We start from the raw sequence: 12,507 nt of genomic DNA, 5'->3' as shown, positions 1-12,507 counted from the left end.
CCACTGATTATAAAAGGAAACTAAGTACAGAACACTCACATCTGAAGGAAGGTTTATGAATCCCTTGGGTGAATTCATCTGACAGCTGCAAAGTTGTTTGCAATTAAACAATTTAAAATCCCTTTATACTTAATTATGTCAGTATAGCCAGCTCAGGGAATGGCTAATGCCATCCTACATTTTTTCTAACATGTATCAGATCAAGTATTTTCCAAAATATGTCATTTTTCCCAATTGTCTTTCAAGGGAGCTGAGTATGTCTAGATCACATTCAACAAAAAAATTGGTCAGATTTCTTTTAAAAGTCTTTCCATTTATCTAAGTTCTTTCATTCCTCTCACTTCTTTTTCTTCTTTTGGGTCAGGAGAAAGTTATATGAGTTTTGCCTCCATTTTTTTTAACACTTTTCTTCCATTTTGCTACGAAGATGGTAAGCCTGTCTGCAGGAAGGCATCTGCACATTACTGTGTTAGTAACTTCACCAGTAAAGTTGAGGTAGAGAATAAAGGGTACTGAAAATGCTTTAGTGGGAGAAAATGCTCAGACCTGTAAGGATTATTTAGTTTTAGAACAGTTTTAGTTTAGTTCCTTTATTGAGACCAGTGAGAAATTCAATCAATATTGACAGTGGAAACTAAATAAAACAAAAACAACTGAGAGGAGGAGAAAGTGGCAAAAAGTAGTAAAATTCAGAATAAAGAAAAAAAAAAGGAAAGGAAACTAAGAAAAGAATAAAAACAAGTAAGAGAAAAAAAAATACTCCTTACCTCACTTTTTGATGTTTTTGTCAAAAGTCAAAATTTCATGTCATGCCTTGAAATTAAAAGATTTCTTGACATTCTTTGTTTTTTCCATCTCTTTCTTTCTTTCATGGACAGCTGAAGGCCTCATTGTGCTGGATGTGTGTATAAATTGACCGATATTTAATTTCTCAGCTGACTGTGAATCCTTATCCATCTGGAGCTGAGTTTCTCCTTGCCTCACTTTAAATTCCCTCTAAGTGGTTTGGTCAGCTCCAGTCTCTTCCCATCTCATCACATGACAGAAAGATTCTTTCAGGAATATACCACTCCACTCTGCTGTCGTGTATTGCATTGTATCTGACACATCACACTCTCCCCTCACCTCTACTTGGTTATAGAGACGTCTGTGGATGCACTTGACTTCCATGGCTTTGCATCTACAACTCTCCCAGTATCTACAGCTCAGTATCTACTATTCTCTGAGTTGTTCAGCCCTAATCAGCAAAGAATCACAGAATCACAGAATCACAGAATCACCAAGGTTGGAAAAGACCTGTAAGATCATCAAGTCCAACCTTAAAAAAAAAAAAAAAACCAAAAAAACCCACACCACAAAAAACAAACCACAACACACCAAAAACCAACCCACCCAACACCACACTGCACCATGCCCATCAAGCCACATCCCACAATGCAGCCTATTCCAATGTTTCACTACTCTCTCAGTAAAGAACTTTTTCCTAATATCCAGCCTGAACCTCCCCTGTCGCAACTTGAGGCCATTTCCTCTAGTCCTGTCACTAGTCACCTGGGAGAAGAGACCAACACCCACCTCTCTGCAACCCCCTTTCAGGTAGTTGTAGAGAGCGATAAGGTCTCCCCTCAGCCTCCTCTTCTCCAGGCTAAACAACCCCAGCTCCCTCAGCCGCTCCTCATAAGACTTGTGCTCCAGACCCCTCACCAGCTTCGTCGCCCTTCTCTGGACACGCTCCAGCACCTCGATGTCTTTCTTGTAGTGAGGGGCCCAAAACTGAACACAGTATTCAAGGTGCAGCCTCACCAGAGCCGAGTACAGAGGCATGATCACCTCCCTGCTCCTGCTGGCCACACCATTTCTGATACAAGCCAGGATGCCGTTGGCCTTCTTGGCCACCTGGGCACACTGCTGGCTCATATTCAGCCGGCTGTCAATCAACACCTCCAGGTCCTTTTCTGCGGGGGAGCTTTCCAGCCACTCGTCCCCAAGCCTGTAGTGTTGCCTGGGGTTGTTGTGGCCAAAGTGTAGAACGCAGCACTTGGCCTTATTGAACCTCACACAATTGGCCTCAGCCCATCGATCCAGCCTGTCCAGATCCCTCTGCAGAACCTTCCTACCCTCAAGCAGATCAACACTCCCTCCCAACTTGGTGTCGTCTGCAAACTTACTGAGGGAGCACTCTATCCCCTCATCCAGATCATCAGTAAAGACATTAAACAAGACCGGTCCCAAAACTGAGCCCTGGGGCACTCCGCTTGTGACCGGCCGCCAGCTGGATTTCACCCCATTCACCACAACTCTCTGGGCTCGGCCATCCAGCCAGTTTTTTACCCAGCGAAGAGTGTACCTGTCTAAACCACGAGCCGCCAGTTTCTCCAGGAGAATACTGTGGGGAACAGTGTCAAAGGCTTTGCTGAAGTCCAGGTAGACAACATCAACAGCCTTCCCCTCATCCACTAGGCGGGTCACCTGGTCATAGAAGGAGATCAGGTTGGTCAAGCAGGACCTGCCTTTCATGAACCCGTGCTGGCTGGGCCTGATCCCTTGGTTATCCTGCACGTGTCCCGTGAGCGCCCTCAAGATGAGCCTCTCCATAACCTTCCCCGGCACCGAGGTCAGGCTGACAGGCCTGTAGTTCCCCGGATCCTCCTTCCGACCCTTCTTGTAGATGGGCGCCACGTTGGCAAGCCTCCAGTCGTCCGGGACCTCCCCCGTTGACCAGGACTGTTGATAAATGATGAAGAGCGGCTTGGCAAGCTCCTCCGCCAGCTCCCTCAGCACCCTTGGGTGGATGCCATCAGGCGCCATAGACTTATGAGTGTCCAGGTGGCATAGCAGGTCGTTAACTGCTTCCTCCTGGATCATGGGGAGCCTATTTTGCTCTCCATCCCTGTCATCCAGCTCAGGGAGACGGATGCCCTGGGGATACCTTGTGTGGCTGTTAAAGACTGAGGCAAAGAAGGCATTAAGTACCTCAGCCTTTTCCTCATCCTTCGTTGACAATGTTCCCCGCCGCATCCAGTAGAGGATGGAGATCCTCCTTGGCTCTCTTTTTGTTGTTAATGTATTTATAGAAGCTTTTTTTGTTGTCCCTCACGACCGTGGCCAGGTTGAGCTCTAGCTGGGCTTTCGCCTTCCTAATTCCCTCTCTGCATGACCTAACGAGGTCATGCAAAGAACCGATCCAGGTTACTCCCTCTCTCCTGTTACCTGCCACACCACTTTAGACAGAAAAACTGGGAAATATTTACCACCTACCTACTTCCCTGATGTTATCAGTCTGCCTATAGAATCATAGAATCAATTAGGTTGGAAAAGACCTTTAAGATCATCAAGTCCAACCATAAACACTGCCAAGTCCACCACTAAAGCATGTCCCTAAGCACCACGTTTTTTAAATACCTCCAGGGGTGGGGACTCAGCCACCTTTCTGGGCAGCCTGTTCCAGTGTCTGACAACCCTTTCAGTGAAGAAATTTTTCCTCGTATCCCATCTAAACCTGCCCTGGCACAACTTCTGGCCATTTCCTCTTGTCCTATTGCTTGTTACTTGGGAGAAGAGACCGACACCCACCTCTCTACAACCTCCTTTCTGGTAACTGTAGAGTGAGAAAGTGTCCCCTCAGGCTCCCCTTCTCCAGGCTAAACAACCCCAGCTCCCTTAGCCGCTCCTCGTAAGACTTGTTCTCTAGACCCTTCACCAGCTTCCTCTCCGCTCTTCAGCTTTGTTTGCCTTTTTTTTTTGTCTTCACTACTGCAAACAAGTTTACCAGAGAAGCTACATAATGCACTTCTTCATTTGTCTCTTTTTAGTCCTTTAAATTCTTTAGTTCAGAAAGCAACAGCTTACAGGAGGCCCAAGAACCACAATCTATGAGTGATTCTACAGTCAAGCTATCTTTTCATGAGTTATTTGTGGGGGTGTTCATACTGCATAATTTACAATGCTGCTGATATAGATATCTACATCTGATATAGATATCTACATCTGAATAAGTCAACATAGTGACCTGAGGGACAGAGTGTAAGGAAAAAGATACAGTTCCTCTTAGCAAGCGCAGGGATGGAACCCAGGTCCTAAACACAGATATTGAGTGTGATTTTACATGCTCCAGAATAACGTGCCTGCCCTCCAGTGTCTGGTCTAGAACGATGGGTCCCGTGTCTCACCAGCCAATCTGGTGGAGATGTCTGAGATAGCATCCAGTGCCATCAGAGTGGTTCAGACTATGGTGGACTATTTGAATTCTGCTCTACATGTCTAGCTCAGACTTTTAATTGCCTTTTTATCTTCGGACAGATGAACCATACCTATAATTTCTGAATTTATCCCCTGGTTATTTCTGACTGATAGGGAATTCCTGAGCCTAAATGGTTGTGTAACTACTACAAAAACAAATTTCATCTGCTGCTAGGAAGATGATGATTAAACCCTTGCTGGATCCGCTAACATCTTCATCAGAGGGTGGCATACCATTCTTTAGGGCAATACTAATATCCACTTGTGGATCTAACTGAAGTGAAGTTCTGGGCTTTTAACCACTACTACCTACACAATTTGGTCATGGGCATCAAAGAATATGTGCTAATACAAGAAATTTCATTGTTAGTCTCATTAATGTTTTGGCAGTCTAATCAAAATGTAACAATCACTCATTACTAGTCCAATCACAGTAATACTAACAGTCACCCAATTTCTGTTTAAGATCTTTACTGATAAACTCCATAGAAACGAGTATCTGTCCCTTTTCCCTGAAGTTAAGTTCTCACCCATCTTGTTATCATAGGTCAAGGTCAAGAGTCCTTCATCCTCAGGGAAAGTGAGCAGTTAAACATCTCAAGTCCTTGTACCAGGATGAGTACAGTATTGCCTGTGGCACTTCTCTTTCTCATTGATTCTGAGTTCTCTCAAGGCTATTCTTACTGACATTGGTTTTATCAGAGCCCTCCCTCAATCATGTGTGAATGCAAGACCTAACTCCCCTAATCCCTACATCTCTCATCCCGTCTTCCCAAATCCTTCCCAAGTACCAGCAGTTCTTCAGCTACCCAACTCCTAGCTTCACTCCACACCGGGATTCAGTATTTCTGAAGCTTATTGCAATCCCAGCTTCAAAATCCTACAAATATCTGCTAACAGCTTCAATATGCATCTCCCTTTCAGCAGCACTGTTGGTAGTCCAGCATTCTGACCTGGGGCCTTGCTCTTCTGGCCATGAGTCCTCTCCCACACACCCATGGATTTAGTACTGCTGTGCATGCACCAGAGGTTCGGCTCTTTTAAATGCCAGACCCAGTCATAGCGATTTGTCTCCCTGCCTGATTGTCAGCACTAGCACCAGAGACTGCAACCAGACTGCCTGTGACCATAGCTGCTTCACTCACCACCTGATGACAGAGGGCGAACATTGTGTGCTAGAGGATAGAGAAGATTTTGTCTCTTTGCATCCTCTAGTTAATGCTTTCTTCATCTCTTCAGAGTGTGCAGGTTGTTTCTGGTTCCAAGGATGAAGGCTACATAATTGTGGCAGCAGCTGTGGTTATGGAGTGCTAACTCAGATGCCCAAGGGTCTTAATAAAAGCTCTAAGGTGTTTTACTTTATTTGTAATTATTTATGAGTATTTATTAATTATTTATTTTAACATATATTATTCCTGGACTAGGTGACCTCTAGAGGTACCTTACAATCTACTTTTTTATGATCTCATGATTAATTCTGCATTTAAATGACTAGTAATCTCTGCTTCTGGGAAACAAATGAACCCACAACCTCTGACTTCCCATATTCTGTAGACATTCTCATCTGGGAATGCCCAGGAGGAAAGCCATCATCTAGAATTCTCCAGATCACTTAATTTTCTGTATTTTATGAGTATTCAGGATGAGTTCTCCATAGTCCACTGACAAAGTTACATACTTTCAGGAAGCATAAACTAAATAAATTCAACAACTTCCCCTCCCCACCCCTCTCTCCCTGTTTCTCTCTTTCCTTCTTTCTCTCTTTCCCCAAAATGTTTCTTTTAATTTGTGTTGGCAGTGTATCAAGGGGTCAGATGAATCAGGACTGGGAGGTGCTTATTTCTTTTCAGTGCCTACAAAGAATGGGTAGCTGAGACTTAAAGATATAGCATCTACACCACTACAGTTAAGCAAAATCCATTCCATTGTGTATTTATACATTATTATTTAATGTGTAGTATACATTATATAATATATATACATGTATATTACTTCAAACCCTTTGTAATGTTAACAAAAATTAAACTCAACACAGACTTTTAAAAGGTCAATGTTAGAAGCTAAATTAAAGAAGCAGCATAATCCAACAATGCTAAAGATCCATTTTGTGCTTCTATAGTGAAGCATCAAATACTGCACCAAACACTGTCAAATGATTAATTTAGTTGTTTTCTAGGATTTCTGAGGCTTCCTTTAAGACAGAGGGCAATTCAGTACAACTTGCCCTGTCTGCATGATTAACCAAAATGCAACCTTTATCCAGGATGAGAAGTGACAGGTGCCAGGACACCACCTGGCAGTGGAAAACCCACCCCACCCCACAGTCACATGTCCCACCTGACGTGGAAGTCCTGTCTCTCTTCTAGTCACATGGCTGGGTAACCCTGCTGCTCCTTGCCTCTGGGGCTGCTGGTTTTGATGCTGTTATACCCCATATGATTTTAAAATAATGCCCTGTGATTGGTTGCTTATTTTCTTAGGGCCAGGATATACATATATACACGTGTGCATGCACATGCACACACATATACATTTACATCTGTGCTCAAATATGTTTACATATGTATATTTAAACCTAAATATATACATCCATAAAAGTGTATGAATAATGTAATTGTTTAGAAAAGATAAGGAATTGAAGTTTAAATGTGAATACTAAGAAAACGCGTGTACAGGGCTTTCAGGGCACTGCATTCCCCTACTGAGCAAGAGACTGTGCCCCCAGAAGATCACGACATGGATCTTTCCAAGGAAGGGCCACTTCCGGCACTCCATAGCCCTGATGGGGATTTTGAAACTCTAGTTTTATCCCTTCCTTCAAATGCAGCAGGGAAGATAGAGCAGGAGGAGCACAGCCTGTGGCTTCCATGGAAATGTGTGGCAGATGGAGTGGCAGATGCAGAGGTCTGGGGTTAGGAGATACATAGAAGAGCACAGATTTGTTAATTTAGACCAGGTACCATTACATAAAACTTTTGTTTGGGGTGTAGATGTATTTTTTTACCATATACACCAGCTGTTTGGACATGGTGATTGTTCTCAGATTATTCTTGAAGCTGTCAGCATGCACAACTCCTTATATTGTCCCACTGTTAATGTAAGCGATACGAATATAGGGAAACTTTTACAATGGGCCATTTATCTCCTAAAAAGTCATTCACCTGTGTTCTGACCAGGCTTTCCTCATGGCTGACATTATTGTAATTATGGTGAAGGCTATGATGGCTACTTCATAGCTTCCTAATGAAAGAATGGACAAGCTATTAATCACCCAAGGTGGAAAGTGCACATGTATACAAGTTCCCAGCCTGAATATATGTTTCATAGATGCTTTAAATTTTTTTCCCATGTAACTAAGCAGCTTTCCCCAAGCACTGGGATTTGTGGGTTGCAAACATTATTCCATTTTTTTTCAACACTGCTGAAAATCAAAATTATGTAGAACCTTATACAAAACCAGAATTTTACATGGTGAATGGCATGGTGCTTGAGGATAATTTTTTGCTATGACATGCAATAAATTAGAGGAAGATTTTTGTCTTTTACTATTGCCAAAATTTTGAGGGAGCCTTGCATATCATACAGGAGGAGCAGGGAGCTGGACTCGACGAACCTTATGGGTCCCTTCCAACCTGAGATATTCTATGATTCTATGAATGAGATTATGGTGATGACTTGTCTCACATTCTACGAGAAACAGGGTGACGCAAATGTGAAGGTGTGTAACTTAGATCCCTTTCAGCATAGGGTGCTAGTCTCTATTTGTATGACCACACAGCAGTTGGTGTTTCTTAAATGTAACAGTGTAGCACAACTTCCCTCAAATCATCATCACTAGAGGAAAAAGAGATCTTTGACACCCTTTTCTCAGTGGATTACGTATAAATCTGAAAAGGAAAATATTCAACTCCCCATGAGTTATAAGACAGTGACTGTCAAATGGACAAATGCTACCATAAAAAAAGAAGAAAGAACCCTCTGACTGAGGCAAACTTTGGGTATTTTTATTACATGACACAGCAAAAGATAGACCACATGACAACAGCAGGATTTAATATTAGGTCTGTATGGGAGCATGAGGAGGTCACTGTGAAAAAAGTCAGATGGGGAGTTCACGGAGTTCTTAGTGAGGAACTGTAGATGCTTCTGCTACCCAAATGTGCTCTTTTTGTCAGCAGGCTCTATATTATTTATTTATATTACCGACATCCTTCAGTGAAAAGGTACATTACTATGATTTTACTAGTCGCTATCCCTTCATCTACAAAAAAATCCAATAACCTCTTGGACACCCCAAATCTTTGAGAATTTTGACAGCCTGATGGCCTATTTTGGCATGGCCAAAATAAAAGTGTACTTCTCTCAAGCAGTCTTTCCCCCCATCCTTTCCACAGTGGTAAACACCAATCTACTGTTTCCCTTTTGCTGCACTTTTGCTGAAACCTGCCAGGCCCTCCACACCTGCAAGGGTGGAGGAAGAGCCCTCGTGGGCACCTGATGTTCCCTAGACTAGAATAACCCTCCTTGTCGTCCCCATGTACATATTGCTGTGAAGTTCGCTTTTTGTCCTGGCCTTCCATTTGGGAGGGTAGTGATGCTTGTATCTTGCAGCACAGCACAAAGACCAAGGGTTGCCTCAGTTATACTGCATGGTCCTCCTGCTGGTCTGAGGCCTTGGTCAGGGAGACTCTTGACCAGATTCAGGACCTTGTATGAGGTGGGGGTCTCTTGATTACGCTCAGAGGGTTGATCCCCTGCCCTGTAGACATGCTGAGTCTTCTTCATGTAATTCCACCCTGTTCAGTGCTCACCCACCCCTTTTAAGCCCTATCCCCACAAACACATTAGGACTTGTTCAGTAGACCAGTAAAGCAGTGGTCCCCAACCTGTTTCTTTTTTTATTCACATTTAAACTGTAACTATTTATTTCATTATCTCTTATTAAACAAGTGTATTATATATACATATACATACTTACACATAGTTTTTGTGTCTATATAGAGTAGGGGAGTACTTAAAATCTGAAATACTTTGGTGGCACAGGAAACTTTACCACCTGTAGAAGAAAAACAACGTGATGATAACAATGAGTTATTATGAGAAAGATGGACAAAAAAGAAGCTTAAATCAGCTAGTCAGATATCCCATTACAATCAAGGTTGGATGCCAAGCCTTGCTATCTATTTATAAAAAATGCACATTTTCCTTATTAATGTAAATTGTTACTGGTGTATTATTACTGACCCATATTGTAATGTCAAAACTAGTACTAATATTTAAAAGGAATCACGGGAATAGGATCTCATTGTACTTGGTGCTGGTTGTGCACACACAGGTTTAAAGTTTGCCCAGAACTGTTTAAGGTTTAGATACATGAGAGCAGACAAACTTTCTACTCCAACGGAAGGGCACATGGAGGTGATCTTGACAGAACCATAACCTGTGTCAGCATTTCAGGAGCTCAGCAGCCCAGATCAAGAAAGGCATTTGGAATTGGTGGAATAAGAATTCTTAAATACGTTTTTGGTCTGGACCAGACACCTACCTCTCTCACAAATACTTAAAATCCTACTACTTTCAACTGGATCCCAGAAGAGTAGTCAGAACCTCAGTGGAGAGAGATGTGCACCTCCACACTATGATTCAACTCTTCTGTATTACAGGGTAGAAAGAATTGCCCTTTTCTACCAACTTTTCTGCATTGACTATACATGGACTCAAAGAAATTAGAGACAAAAGAACAATCAGAAAAAGATGGGTGCAGTCATTGAAAAGTTGTCTAGCAGGAAACCTGAGAAAAGTGTTAATATGCTTTCTTACCCCAAGACCATATCATTTAGATCAGTACAAATTATTGTCAGAAAAAGAAAACTAACTAGTTATTAAATATAATTTCTCACACACTTCTGAAAATAATGAACAGAAAGAAATGTTAAAATGTATTCTTTTTGTTAAAATGCATTCTTCCATAAAAATGCATTCACAGTAAGTGAAACATATTTTAGATATGGTCTTCAGTAATGTAAGGAAATTGACTTCCTTGCCTTTTATATTTTTTCTTCTTTTTTTTTAGCTTTTGTTAAGCCTCCCTTTAAACGAAAACATGATACTGTAACATATCACAAATACAGTACATTTATTTACTTTAGATAGCATGCTGTGCTTGGTTTTGTGTTTGTGCACATACACAGATGCACATACATACATGCATATATATGCGTTAATATTTAAAGGAGGGGGAAGAGCCAACAAAATGCCTTTGCAACTTCTATTTCTTCTTTATTGTAGTCCATAGCATGAGTTTGGCTCTGTTACAGCTTATTATGAACTCTGAATGAAGCTAACGGTTTAAATTAATTTCTGATAGGCACCTAAGGAACCAGATATGAGCACTGTCTCAGTTCATGAGAGGCCTGAGAGTATCTGTGGGACAGCAGCACGTGATGAAAAATACCCACCTTTTCAATATCTGTACCATGGTGGTTCTGTGGAGGGCTACCTAAGGGTAAAGCCCATATTGCATTCTGTGACATATTCACCAAAATCTCTCTGTTTTCCTCATGTAATCTCATATGCTATATGCTGGGGTTTGGATTAACTTTACATGTATGAAGGCAATGTCCTCTATAGAGTCCCATGCCTTTCTCTTCGACGCACAGGAAAAAATATATAAAATTAATACTAGATTGAAATCAGGTTAGGCATGTTAGAATCTATAATTCATGTACTGGGACTGGGGAGATGAATCCAGCCACAAACTGCTGTCTTGGTCTATTTTGGCTACAGCCTGTGAAGCTGTAGTCCACCAAATGGCATAATTTAACCAGAGCTCCCCTTCTTCATAGAGGAGACAGGATGGCATAATTGTGATAGCCTCTAGCAAAATCAATGTCTATATTTCTTAGATACCAAAAATCAGTGCTCCCTCCTAGAGGTGAAATTCTGATTTACACTAGCTGAAGACCTGTCTCACTGTCTACCACACCAGTTCCTGCTTGTGCAAGCTCTTCCTTTGGAGTATCTTTCATCCACATGTGGCATATGGAAACAGAGAGCAGAAGGGGTGAATTCAGGGAACACAGTATGTCACTGGTAGTGTTTGATGGAAGGGCCCTACAGCACTTATAGAAAAGGTTTACTCTAGATGGATGAATGATTTTGGATGTCTCTTCTTTGAGTACAATCTGAAACATCTTTAAAAGAGGCATGAATTTAAAAGCGTTAACCATTTGAATTGCAATGTCCCTTAAAGTGATTCAGGCTAATCACACTAGTGTTATTGTATGAGAGCAGTTAAGCTTTTTTGTAAAGAAAGGCTTCTTTCAGACTTGCCTTTTCAAGGAATAAAACAAGAAAAAATTAATTCTCCAACTCTTTTCACAGAGGTAAAAGTAGATCAGATCCCAGAAGCAAAGTCAGTAGAAGCTTAAATGAAGTTTCCTTAATTCTGGTTCTCCAGTGTTTCAATTATGAAGAAAAAAGGGTTCCAATGATAACACAGGCAAGTTAAGTTCCCTGGAGGGGTCTAAACAAACACATCATTGCCAAATGTAATTAACCACTTTGCCATTAACAAGTTGTTGTAAAGTTTCTGAAGTCAGGCAATGAATTTATCCTGAGATTACTTACATTGCCTTTCTCTTTAACAAGCAAACTAAAAAAAATGAACATGCTACTGAAAAATCTCATCCCCCTTTTACTGCCTTTACTGTCGGTTAACTAGGTCAGCTGAAACTTGTACTGTTTCCTAACAGAGACAACCTCAAAGATCAGCATAATCACATTGGTAGTGAAGATTTCTTTTGCTTGACCTCAATATGGAAACTATAATTTGAATTTTGCAGGATTAGGCCCAGGCTATTAACCAAGACAAAGTACCTGTTCCATTCGGAATAAGCTTTAAAACCCTTCCTTCACATGGTGGTTTGGAGGAAATTTTCTTCAATGTGTAGAAATTTCACTGATACGTAGGGAGGTGCATGTATGCGACCTTGGGATATATGCAATTAACGGAGCACTCTACAAGGTGAAATCTTCTGGAAAGGGAAGGTGATATTAATTTTAAACATCTGATTTCATTCATTCATACTCATTCTCACGAAGGTTTCACTCATTTTTGCCTCTACACACCTATAACTATTAAGAAGCTTGTGTCCAAATGGTCTGGTCATTACCACTGATATGCAACCCAGAGGTGTGCAAAATCCCTCAGTTTCACTGTCCTTCTACTTCTTATGTAGGCATTTTATGGGTTTAGTCCTGTTCTTC

This window comes from Gavia stellata, chromosome 28 (assembly GCF_030936135.1).
Source record: "Gavia stellata isolate bGavSte3 chromosome 28, bGavSte3.hap2, whole genome shotgun sequence".
In the NCBI taxonomy this organism is placed as follows: domain Eukaryota; kingdom Metazoa; phylum Chordata; class Aves; order Gaviiformes; family Gaviidae; genus Gavia; species Gavia stellata.
This window is presented reverse-complemented; position numbering follows the sequence as displayed.